We start from the raw sequence: 11,013 nt of genomic DNA on the forward strand, positions 1-11,013 counted from the left end.
GACAAAACACAATGGTAGACCATGGCCTACAGCTGACCCTTGGTCCGTCCCTGTCATGCCTCTCCATGTCAACTGTCAACTCACATGGACTCAAAGACCTGTTGTGTTAGCCAGCTGAGGAAAAAGCAGTCAGTCAGCCAGCTTTCCTGCTGCCCAGAAGCTAGAAGGTAAAAAAACATCCCTAAAGCATTTAAAGTAAATACTGAGTGGATACATTTTTCATACTGGTCCCCTGTGGGAATCAAACCCACAACCATGGCATTGCAAGCACCATGCTCTACCAACTGAGCCACATGGGACAAAGCATTTTTCTTCCATCCAAATGCATATCACTCCAGGGTCTAGTAGGGCATATTTTAATTGAACCACATCCTATCCAATAGGGTACAAAGAGAAGCATAGGAATGATGATATAGGGTCTGTGGCATGACAATGGCTTGGAACTTGGAATAGGTTCATGTCAATAATTCAGTTGGATCCCTGAGCAGAGAAAACGTTCCTGATTCCTGAAGATTCAATCATTTACCATATGTCTGTTTGAGAGGATTGCAAAATAATATTAATAACTGTATTTGTACAGCGCTTTTCAATACAAGTAACAAAGTTCTTCACATCATAAAATAAAAGTACTAACAAACAAATAAATACAAGGAGGCATTTAAAAGAAGATAGCTAATGAAAATCCTACGTTGAAGTCATACATTAAAAGGATGTTATTCAAAGAATATGGTAAACAATGGGAAAAAGAGATACCACTGTTGTGAAAGACTTCTGAGATATAACATATACTATAGTATACCTACCTACCCTAACTTACCAAACCACACAATAGGGCGTGAAAATCATTGCCTTGATTTATTTGAGTATTCCATCATGTAGGATTATTTCTTTACATTCTTCAAAGAAATGCTAAAGAGTAAAACAATTTCATTGAGAGTTTTACCCATTTTTTTTGAGCTGTAAAGAAATCTATGATTTTTCCATCCTCTACTAGCACTCCCATGCCTTATTTCAGCCAGATATTCCATGATGAAACATCAGCGTCCCCTACTGCTCCTGGGGGGGAATGTGTTGTGTGTAAAACCTCTCCCTCGCCTTCCCTTTCACTCCTGACAGGACGGACAGCATCTGAAGAGAAGCCGAGGAGAAGAAGACACTTTAGTCTACTGAGGTACACCCCATCTCTATCTTTAGGGGCAGAACTAGAACTTGAATCTCAATCATGTAAAGTATTTATACATTTATTTAAATCATAAATGTATTTGATGGATGGTCTCTGCTGTTGCTCTAAATGTCATAGAGCCAGCACAGCACAGCAAGTACCCAAGCCACAAGAGGACGCTATTACTGTAGCCTACCATTTCAAACACGGATATGATCGACAAAAATATATAGGGTACTAGGGGGTAACTAGCCCCCTGGTATTCAAATTATATTTAGTGTAATTGTACCTAATGCATTGTATGAAAAAGGAACAACAAAGAAAGAACAAAGAAAGTGTATGTGCAAGTTGTAAAAAATAGGGAATTTATATAAAATCTCCCCATAGTGAGGATATTAATGGTGACATGTGCAACACAATTTCCCCCCATATTTTAATTAAATACTAGAAAATGATTAAACAAGAAAAATAAAATAATAAAAATAAGACAACTGGACTTAGCAGTTGGGCTCCCGAGTAGCATCACTACAGACCTGGCTAAATTCCAGGCTGTATCACAACCGGTTGTGATTTGGAGTCCCATAGGGTGGTGCACAGTTGGCCCAGCGTCTTCCGGATTAGGGCTTGGCTGGGGTAGGCTGTCATTGTAAATAAGAATTTGTTCTTAACTGACTTGCCTAGCTAAATAAAGGTTACATTAGAAAAAAATCTAACTTAAGTATTACTTACAAAAGGGTTAGTAAACAGATTAAATACATTTTTAACACACGTGTGTGAAACCCTATGTCATAATCTTCTACAGGGTAACAGGTACCCCCAGGGGTACTTAAAAAACAACATTTCATGAAATACCTAAAAAAGTGTAAACTGTAGCCATTTCTTTCCCTTTAAAAGTTTATTCGCTTCAGCATGACCTTCATCCAAATGTTTTTCAAACATTGCTAGTTACCCCCCTATACATTATGTAAAAGTGCTGGCATCTTACTACTAATCACTCATTCTCTATTCTCAAGTGTGCTAAATATGTACACTACCCTGGGACAGACACTCTCCCTCTCACACTGACAGATGTGACGGCAATGTTAAACCTAGCTATCCCTATCCTATCCTCCTGTATGGTCAGTGTGATGGCATTCACCTCTGGTCTAGTCTGGAGAATTACCAAAATGAAAAGATAGATGCTGTCCACTATTTCATGGCAGTTTAAAGCTCTCTGGACAATCTCAACAATGGGTTTAGAGTATGAGAGGTAGCAATCACATTCAACATCACCTGATGTCCAACTAAATGTGTAAGGACGTGCCAAATGTCCATATTACATTTCAAGGTAAGACCACGATGCAGACAACGTCGAATTAACAACAGTTTATTAATCCAACAGGGGCAGGCAAAAGGCAGGTCCAGGGCAGGCAGGGGTCAGTAATCCAGATAGGTGGGGGAAAGGTACAAGATGGCAGGCTCAGGGTCAGGGCAGGCAGAATGGTCAACACCGGAAATACTAGAAAACAGGAACAAATCGATAGACAGGAACAAAGGGAAAACCATTGGTAGGCTTGACAAAACAAAACGAACTGGTAACAGACAAACAGACAACACAGGAATAAATACACAGGGGATAATAGGGAAGACGGGCGACACCTGGAAGGGGGTGGAGACAATCACAAAGACAGGTGAACCAGATCAGGGTGTGACAGTCCAGGTGACTTTACTAAGCAAATATTTCATTGTAACATTTAAAGTGTTGGTCCCATATTTCATGAGCTTAAATAATAGATCCCAGGAATGTTCCATACACACAAAAATCTATTTCTCTCAAATTTTGTAAACAAATTTGTCTACATCCTTTTCAGTTAGCATTTCTCCTTTGCAAAGATAATCCATCCACCTAAAAAGTGTGGCATATCAGAAAGCTGGTTAAACAGCATAATCATTACACAGGTGCACCTTGTGCTGGGGACAATACAAGGCCACTCTAAAATGTGCAGTTTTGTCACACAATGCCACAGATGTCTCAAGTTTTGAGGGAGAGTGCAATTGGCATGATGACTGCAGGAATGTCCAACAGCGCTGTTGCCAGGTAATTGAATGTTAATTTCTCTATCATATGCCACCTCTAACGTTGTTTTAGAGGATGTGTACGTCCAAGCGGCCTCACAACCACAGACCACGTGTAACCACCTCAGTCCAAAACCTCCACATCCAGCTTCTTCACCTGCAGGGTCGTCTGAAACCAGGTACCCGAATAGCTGATAAAACAGTGGGTTTGCATAACCAAAGAATTTCTTCACAAACAGTCAGAAACCATCTCAGGGAAGCTCATCTGCTTGCTCGTCATCATCAGGGTCTTGTCCTGACTGCAGTTCAGCATTGTATCCAACTTCAGTGGGCAAATGCTCACCTCCAGCATACTGGAGAAGTGTGCTCTTCACGGAGTAATCCCAGTTTGAGCTGTACCGGGTAGCTGCAAGCGGTTTGCTGATGTCAATATTGTGAACAGAGTGCCCCGTGGTGGGGTTATGGTATGAGCAGGCACAAGCTACGGACAAAGAAAACAATTGAATTTTATCGATGGCAATTTGAGTGCACAGAGTAACCATGACGAGATCCTGAGTCCCATTATCGTGCCATTCATCTGCCGCCATCACCTCATGTTTCAGCATGATCATTTTTATTTTTATTTCACTTTTATTTAACCAGGTAGGCAGGTTGAGAACAAGTTCTCATTTACAACTGCGACCTGGCCAAGATAAAGCAAAGCAGTGCAACACAAACAACAACACAGAGTTACACATGGAATAAACAAGTGTACAGTCAATAACACAATAGAAAAAATAAAGTTGATATACAGTGTGTGCAAATGGCGTGAGGAGGTAAAGCAATAAATAGGCCATAGTAACGAAGTAATTACAATTTAGCAGATTGACACTGGAGTGATAGATGAGCAGATGGTGATGTGCAAGTAGAAATACTGGTGTATACTGGTGCAATCAGAGACAACGATTGGGAACCATACCCGGCCAACAATACCCGGCCAACAAAGAAATATAAAACTAGAATGCCCACCCAAAACACACCGTGACCTAACCAAATAGAGAAATAAAAAGACTCTCTAAGGTCAGGGCGTGACAAATATAGCAATTAAACACTGGAATTGTAGATGTGCAGAAGATGAATGTGCAAGTAGAGATACTGGGGTGCAAAGGAGCAAGGTAAATAAATAAATACAGTATGGGGATGAGGTAGAAAGATGGGCTGTCTACAGATGGGCTATGTACAGGTGCAGTGATCCGTGAGCTGCTCAGACAGCTGGTGCTTAAAGCTAGTGAGGGAGATATGAGTCTCCAGCTAAAGTGATTTTTGCAGTTCGTTCCAGTCATTTGCAGCAGAGAACTGGAAGGAAAGGCGAGCAAATGAGGAATGAGCTTTGGGGATGACCAGTGAGATATACCTGCTGGGGCGTGTGCTACGAGTGGGTGCTGCTATGGTGACCAGTGAGCTGAGATAAGGCAGGGCTTTACCTAGCATAGACTTGTTGATGACCTGGAGCCAGAGGGTCTGGCGACGAATATGTAGCGAGGGCCAGCCGACTAGAGGATACAGGACGCAGTGGTGGGTGGTACAAGGGGCTTTGGTGACAAAACGGATGGCACTGTGATAGACTGCATCCAATTTGTTGAGTAGAGTGCTGGAGGCTATTTTATAGATGACATTGCCGAAGTCAAGGATCGGTAGGACGGTCAGTTTTACGAGGATATGTTTGGCAGCATGAGTGAAGGATGCTTTGTTGCGGTATAGGAAGCCGATTCTAGATATAATTTTGGATTGGAGATGCTTAATGTGAGTCTGGAAGGAGAGTTTATAGTCTTTCCAGACACCTAGGTATTTGTACTTGTCCACAAATTCTAAGTCAGAGCCGTCCAGAGTAGTGATGCTGTACAGGCGGGCAGGTGTGGGATAATTTCAGATAATTTTAGAACGAGGCGGTCCAGATTGTCTAGCCCGGCTGATTTGTAGGGGTCCAGATTTTGCAGTCCTTTCAGAACATCAGCTATCTGGATTTGGGTGAAGGAGAAATGTTGGGGGCTTTGGCGGGTTGCTGTGGGGGGTGCCTGGCAGTTGACCGTGGTAGGGGTAGCCAGGTGGAAAGCATGGCCAGCCGTAGAGAAATGCTTATTGAAATTCTAAATTATAGTGGATTTATCGGTGGTGACAGTGTTTCCTAGACTCAGAGCAGTGGCCAACTGAGAGGGGGTGCTCTTATTGTCCATGGACTTTACAGTGTCCTCAAACTTTTTTGCTACAGGATACAAATTTCTGTTTGAAAAAGCGAGCCTTAGCTTTCCTCACTGCCTGTGTATATTTGATCCTAACTTCCCTGAAAAGTTACATATCACGGGGGCTATTCGATGCTAATGCAGAATGCAAAAGGATGTTTTTGTGCTCGTCAAGGGCAGACAGGTCTGGAGTGAACCAAGGACATGATATATTCCTAGTTCTACAATTTTTGAATGGGGCATGCTTATTTAAGATGGTGAGGAAGGCACTTTTAAAGAATAACCAGGCATCCTCTACTGACAGGATGAGGTCAATGTCATTCCAGGATACCCCGGCCAGGTCGATTAGAAAGGCCTGCTCGCAGAAGTGTTTTAGGGAGCGTTTGACAGTGATGAGGGGTGGTCGTTTGGTCACAGTCCCATTACAGATGCAGGCAATGAGGCAGTGATCACTGAGATCTTGATTGAAAACAGCCGAGGTGTATTTGGAGGGCGAGTTAGTTTGGATGATATCTATGACGGTGCCCGTGTTTACGAATTTGGGGTTGTACCTGGTAGGTTCATTGATAATTTGTGTGAGATTGAGGGCATCAACCTTAGATTGTAGGGTGGACGGGGTGTTACGCATGTCCCAGTTTAGGTCACCACTAGCACGAGCTCAGAAGATAGATGGGGGGCAATCAATTCACATATGGTGTCGAGGGCACAGCTGGGGGAAAAAATGTAGTCTATAGCAAGCGGCAACAGTGAGAGACTTGTTTCTGGAAAGGTGGATTTTTAGAAGTAGAAGCTCGAATTGTTTGGGTACAGACCTGGATAGTAAGACAGAACTCTGCAGGCTATCTCTACAGTAGATTGCAACACCGTCTCTTTGGCAGTTCTATCTTGGCGGAAAATGTTATAGTTAGGGATGGAGATTTCAGGTTTTTGGTGGTTTTCCTAAGCCAGGATTCAGACACGGCTAAGACATCTGTGTTGGCAGAGTGTGCTAAAGCAGTAAGTAAAATAAACTTAGGGAGTAGGCTTCTAATGTTAACATGCATGAAACCAAGGCATTTACGGTTGCAGAAGTCAACAAATGAGAGCACCTGGGGGGTGGGAGTGGAGCTAGGCACTGCAGGACCTGGATTAACCTCTACATCACCAGAGGAACAGAGGAGAGGTAGGGTAAGGTTAAGGCTAAAGGCTATACGAACTGGCCATCTAGCACGTTCGGAACAGAGAGCAAAAGGAGCAGGTTTCTGGGAACGATAGCATAGACTAGGCATAGTGTACAGACAAAGGTAAGGTAGGATGTGAGTACATTGGCGGTAAACCTAGGCATTGATTAATGATGAGAGAGATATAGTCTCTAGAGAAGTTTAAACCAGGTGATGTCATCGCATATGTAGGAGGTGGAACAACATGGTTGGTTAAGGCATGTTGAGCAGGGCTAGAGGCTCTACAGTGAAATAAGACAGTAGTCACTAACCAGGACAGTAATGGAAGGGGAGAGGGGCATGAGAGAGAGAGAGGCATGCACAGCCAAGTGAACATATGTGTCCAGTGAGTGGTTGGGCTGGCTGGGGACACGGCGATTCACACAGTTAGCAGGCCGGTGCTAACAACAATGTGCACAGCCCTATGTCGCAAGGATCTGTACACATTTCCTGGAAGCTGAAAATGTTGCAGTTCTTCAATGGCCTGAATAGTCACCAGACATGTCACCATTTGAGCATGTTTGGGGTGCTCTGGATCGACGTGTATGACAGCCTGTTCCAGTTCCTGCCAATATCCAGCAACTTTGCACAGCCATTGAAGAGGAATGGGACAACATTCCACAGACCACAATCAACAGCCTGATCAACTCTATGTGAAGGAGATGTGACGTGCTACATGAGGCCAATGTTGGTCACACCAGATACTGACTGGTTTTCTGATCCACACCCCTACCTTTAAAAAAACAACTGCGACCAACAGAGGCATATTTCTATTCAACGTCATGTGAAATCCGTAAATTAGTGTCAAATGAATTTATTTCAATTGACTGATTTCCCTATATGAACTGTAACTCAGTAAAATCTTTGAAATTGTTGCATGACGCGTTTATATTTTTGTTCATTGTATAAACAGAAGAAATTAACCATATCATTCCTCTGAAACATCCCAAAGTGCAAAAAACGGTTGAATCAACATTGTTTCCCTGTCATTTCAACTAGTTAATGTGATGGCGTTGAATCAACATTGTTTCCATGTCATTTCAACTAGTTAATGTGATGGCGTTGAATCAACATTGTTTCCATGTCATTTCAACTAGTTAATGTGATGGCGTTGAATCAACATTGTTTCCCTGTCATTTCAACTAGTAAAATCATTTCAACTAGTTAATGTGAAATCATTGTTTCCCTGTCATTTCAACTAGTTAATGTTTATATTTTTGTTCCCTTGTCATTTCAACTAGTTAATGTGATGGCGTTGAATTAACCATAACATTGTTTCATTTCAACTAGTTAATGTGATCCCAAATCAACAATTTCAACTAGTTAATGTGATGGCGTTGAATCAACATTGTTTCCCTGTCATTTCAACTAGTTAATGTGATGGCGTTGAATCAACATTGTTTCCCTGTCATTTCAACTAGTTAATGTGATGGCGTTGAATCAACATTGTTTCCCTGTCATTTCAACTAGTTAATGTGATGGCGTTGAATCAACATTGTTTCCCTGTCATTTCAACTAGTTAATGTGATGGCGTTGAATCAACATTGTTTCCATGTCATTTCAACTAGTTAATGTGATGGCGTTGAATCAACATTGGAAACGGATTGGATTTTCAGAAAGTCATCATATTTTATTCACCAAACCTTTTACCTAAATCCAATGACATGGTAAATGTTTTTGTTGATTTCTCGTTGAATTCACATTTGTTGACAACTCAACCAAATGTAAATCAAAACTAGATGTCAATCTGTCCCCAGTGGGATATCATTTCCCATATTCCTTTGAACAAAAAGAGAATATGAATCATATTAATTGGACTATACTCATATCTAACAGAAATGGGCAGACTTAATGAACTTATGGACTCACCAGTCATCCCATATTACTGCATGTGAAGAGGTTCTCCAAATAACCTTAATCTTTTTAAGTTATTGCATGAAACGATTTATTCATTATGATTGCTTCCTTCCTTCGTCTCATCTCATCTCCTCTACCTTTCATCAGATATTTCACATGGGAAGACTTCTCCATATGATATAATTGCTTCTCCTCATCAAAAAGCAATTGAGTCTAATGAAAAAAATATTACAGATATGGACAGGGAAATAGGCCGTGCATTTCAGTTATACGGTAGCAAAGCGGAGGTTGATAAGGGGAGGTTTTGATTGCCAACTCACTGAGGAGAACATTACTGTGTGTAGGCCTTGGGGTTTGTTTACCTTCTGACTAACAGAGTGAGAGGGAAGGAGTTTAGCCGCATGTTATTCTAGGGGCCTTTGGGGCTGGTCGTCTCTGGGGGGAAAAATCTAAATGTACTGAAGGAGCTGAGTTTTTTTAACTCTCCTTTTTGTTCTTTATTTTATTGACAGACAGGTTGAAATTAGAGGCGGGAGACAGACCTGGGGAAGTACAGATAGGGATTTGGCTGGTCCAGGGTTTGAAACCCTGTCACAAGGGGCCATGTGAAGTTCAGAGTGGGCACCACTACCACTAGAACTAACTCTGATACCGAGCTCCACTCCCAAAAGATGTGAATTGTACAATGTAAAAGGACAGAAGAAAGAGAGAAAACGGCAGCAAAAAAAGTTTCTCTCTTCCCAGCAACTAAAATAGAGTCACTACTCTAACCCTGCTGCCTCAACAGGCCAGCCCAGGTCCCTAATCCGATGACGGGGAGGCACAGCGCCCCAGGCAGGGTGTGGGGGTGTCTGAACAGGGCAAACCACTCCACTGGGGGACCCGTAAGAACGGGATGGCCTGGGTCTAGGAGGTCTTAGAGTCTTGGAGCAGGCTGCTGGCAATGAGGCTCTGGAGGCCCCTTAGAACAGTAGTTCTCGAGTATGTGTGTGTGTGTGTGTGTGTGTGTGTGTGTGTGTGTGTGTGTGTGTGTGTGTGTGTGTGTGTGTGTGTGTGTGTGTGTGTGTGTGTGTGTGTGTGTGTGTGTGTGTGTGTGTGTGTGTGTGTGTGCGTCTTGGCATTGACCCCTGGAGGGCCCTTCAGAACACTGGCTGTCTAATGAGGACCAAATAAAAGTAATCTCATTCTCATTACTACGCCTGATGGTTCAGCTGCACTTCTCTCTTCTCAGAGACTCAGCCTTCAGATCCTGCCTCCCCCTGTAGCACTGGGAAGGGAGGACCACCACAACCGACCAGACTGTTCATTGGATTGAACCCGTCTGTCAGATGGGCTGCGGATAGCTCCATTAGTTCCATTGTGCAGCCCAGGCAAGCTCAATCAAGCGCATCTAAAGAATTTGAAAGAAATACAAATACTTTATATTTCTGGGCCTAGAGAGTGCCCATATCTGGCCACCACAGGCCCATAGACAGTGACAAAACAATCGACCAGTAGAAGTCTCTGGCTTTGACTGAAGTGTTGGAGCTAAATGAGATACATGGACACTGGTCTGTGGGAGGCAGGTGTCCATGCATCTTAGGTATTGTCATGACGTTGGCCTGGGGGTAGGTTTATGACAGTCATAAATACCTCTTCCCCCCTTTTTCCTCTCTCTACCCTACTGATGTTACATTTGCAAAACCCTTGGTTAACATAGAGATTCTGGGAACATCAGAAGGTGGGAGGAAATGAACTATATTCTGGTAATCTGATCAATTGAACATATGCGGTGGTACTTAATGAATATGATGTCAGTTCGGTTGTCATCTGAGACATTCTCATCAATGATAAGATGACATAAACTCTACAGTGGAAAGTCTACACATCAGAGTTATCGGATTCACATGGAATTAGTGTTCAACTTAAATGTTTGAATATGAAATTATTCTTGAAATGTGATTTTACCTTCTAAAATGTGAGAATTGGGTTTTCAAGGTTAGGGCTCTGCTCAATCAGTGGCCCGCCCCTGTAAGTGGACATGGGCTATAAAACTTTTCAAACACACCCTCCTCTCCCTTCCTATATAAGCCCTTGACGACAATATAACCTCCTGTTCCGAGGACGTGAGGACGACGTTCCGATGTCAGAATGGTTCAGATAATAACTACAGAACGAAGATGTCACGTTCTGTCCATCGTTCGTATGTGTTTTCCTTGTTTTAGTGTTGGTCAGGACGTGAGCTGGATGGGCATTCTATGTTGTGTGTCTGGTTTGTCTATTTCTATGTTTGGCCTGATATGGTTCTCAATCAGAGGCAGGTGTTAGTCATTGTCTCTGATTGGGAACCATATTTAGGTAGCCTGTTTTGTGTTGGGTTTTGTGGGTGATTGTTCCTGTCTCTGTGTTTGCACCAGATAGGACTGTTTAGGTTTTCACTTTTCTTGTTTTGTATAGTCTGTTCATGTATAGTCGTCTTTATTAAAAACATGAATAACCACCACGCTGCATTTTGGTCCGCCTCTCTTTCACCAGAAGAAAA

At 42.5% G+C, this 11,013-nt stretch overlaps 1 non-coding gene across 1 annotated transcript; it reads right to left on the bottom strand.

Annotated features, from left to right (window-relative positions):
• Positions 1–226: 226 nt before the first annotated feature.
• trnaa-ugc (transfer RNA alanine (anticodon UGC)) lies at positions 227–300 on the bottom strand. Its single transcript has one exon. It is a non-coding gene; the product is annotated as a tRNA-Ala (tRNA).
• Between the last annotated feature and the right edge of the window lie 10,713 nt (positions 301–11,013).

Source organism: Oncorhynchus keta, chromosome 20 (genome assembly GCF_023373465.1).
Source record: "Oncorhynchus keta strain PuntledgeMale-10-30-2019 chromosome 20, Oket_V2, whole genome shotgun sequence".
NCBI lineage: Eukaryota > Metazoa > Chordata > Actinopteri > Salmoniformes > Salmonidae > Oncorhynchus > Oncorhynchus keta.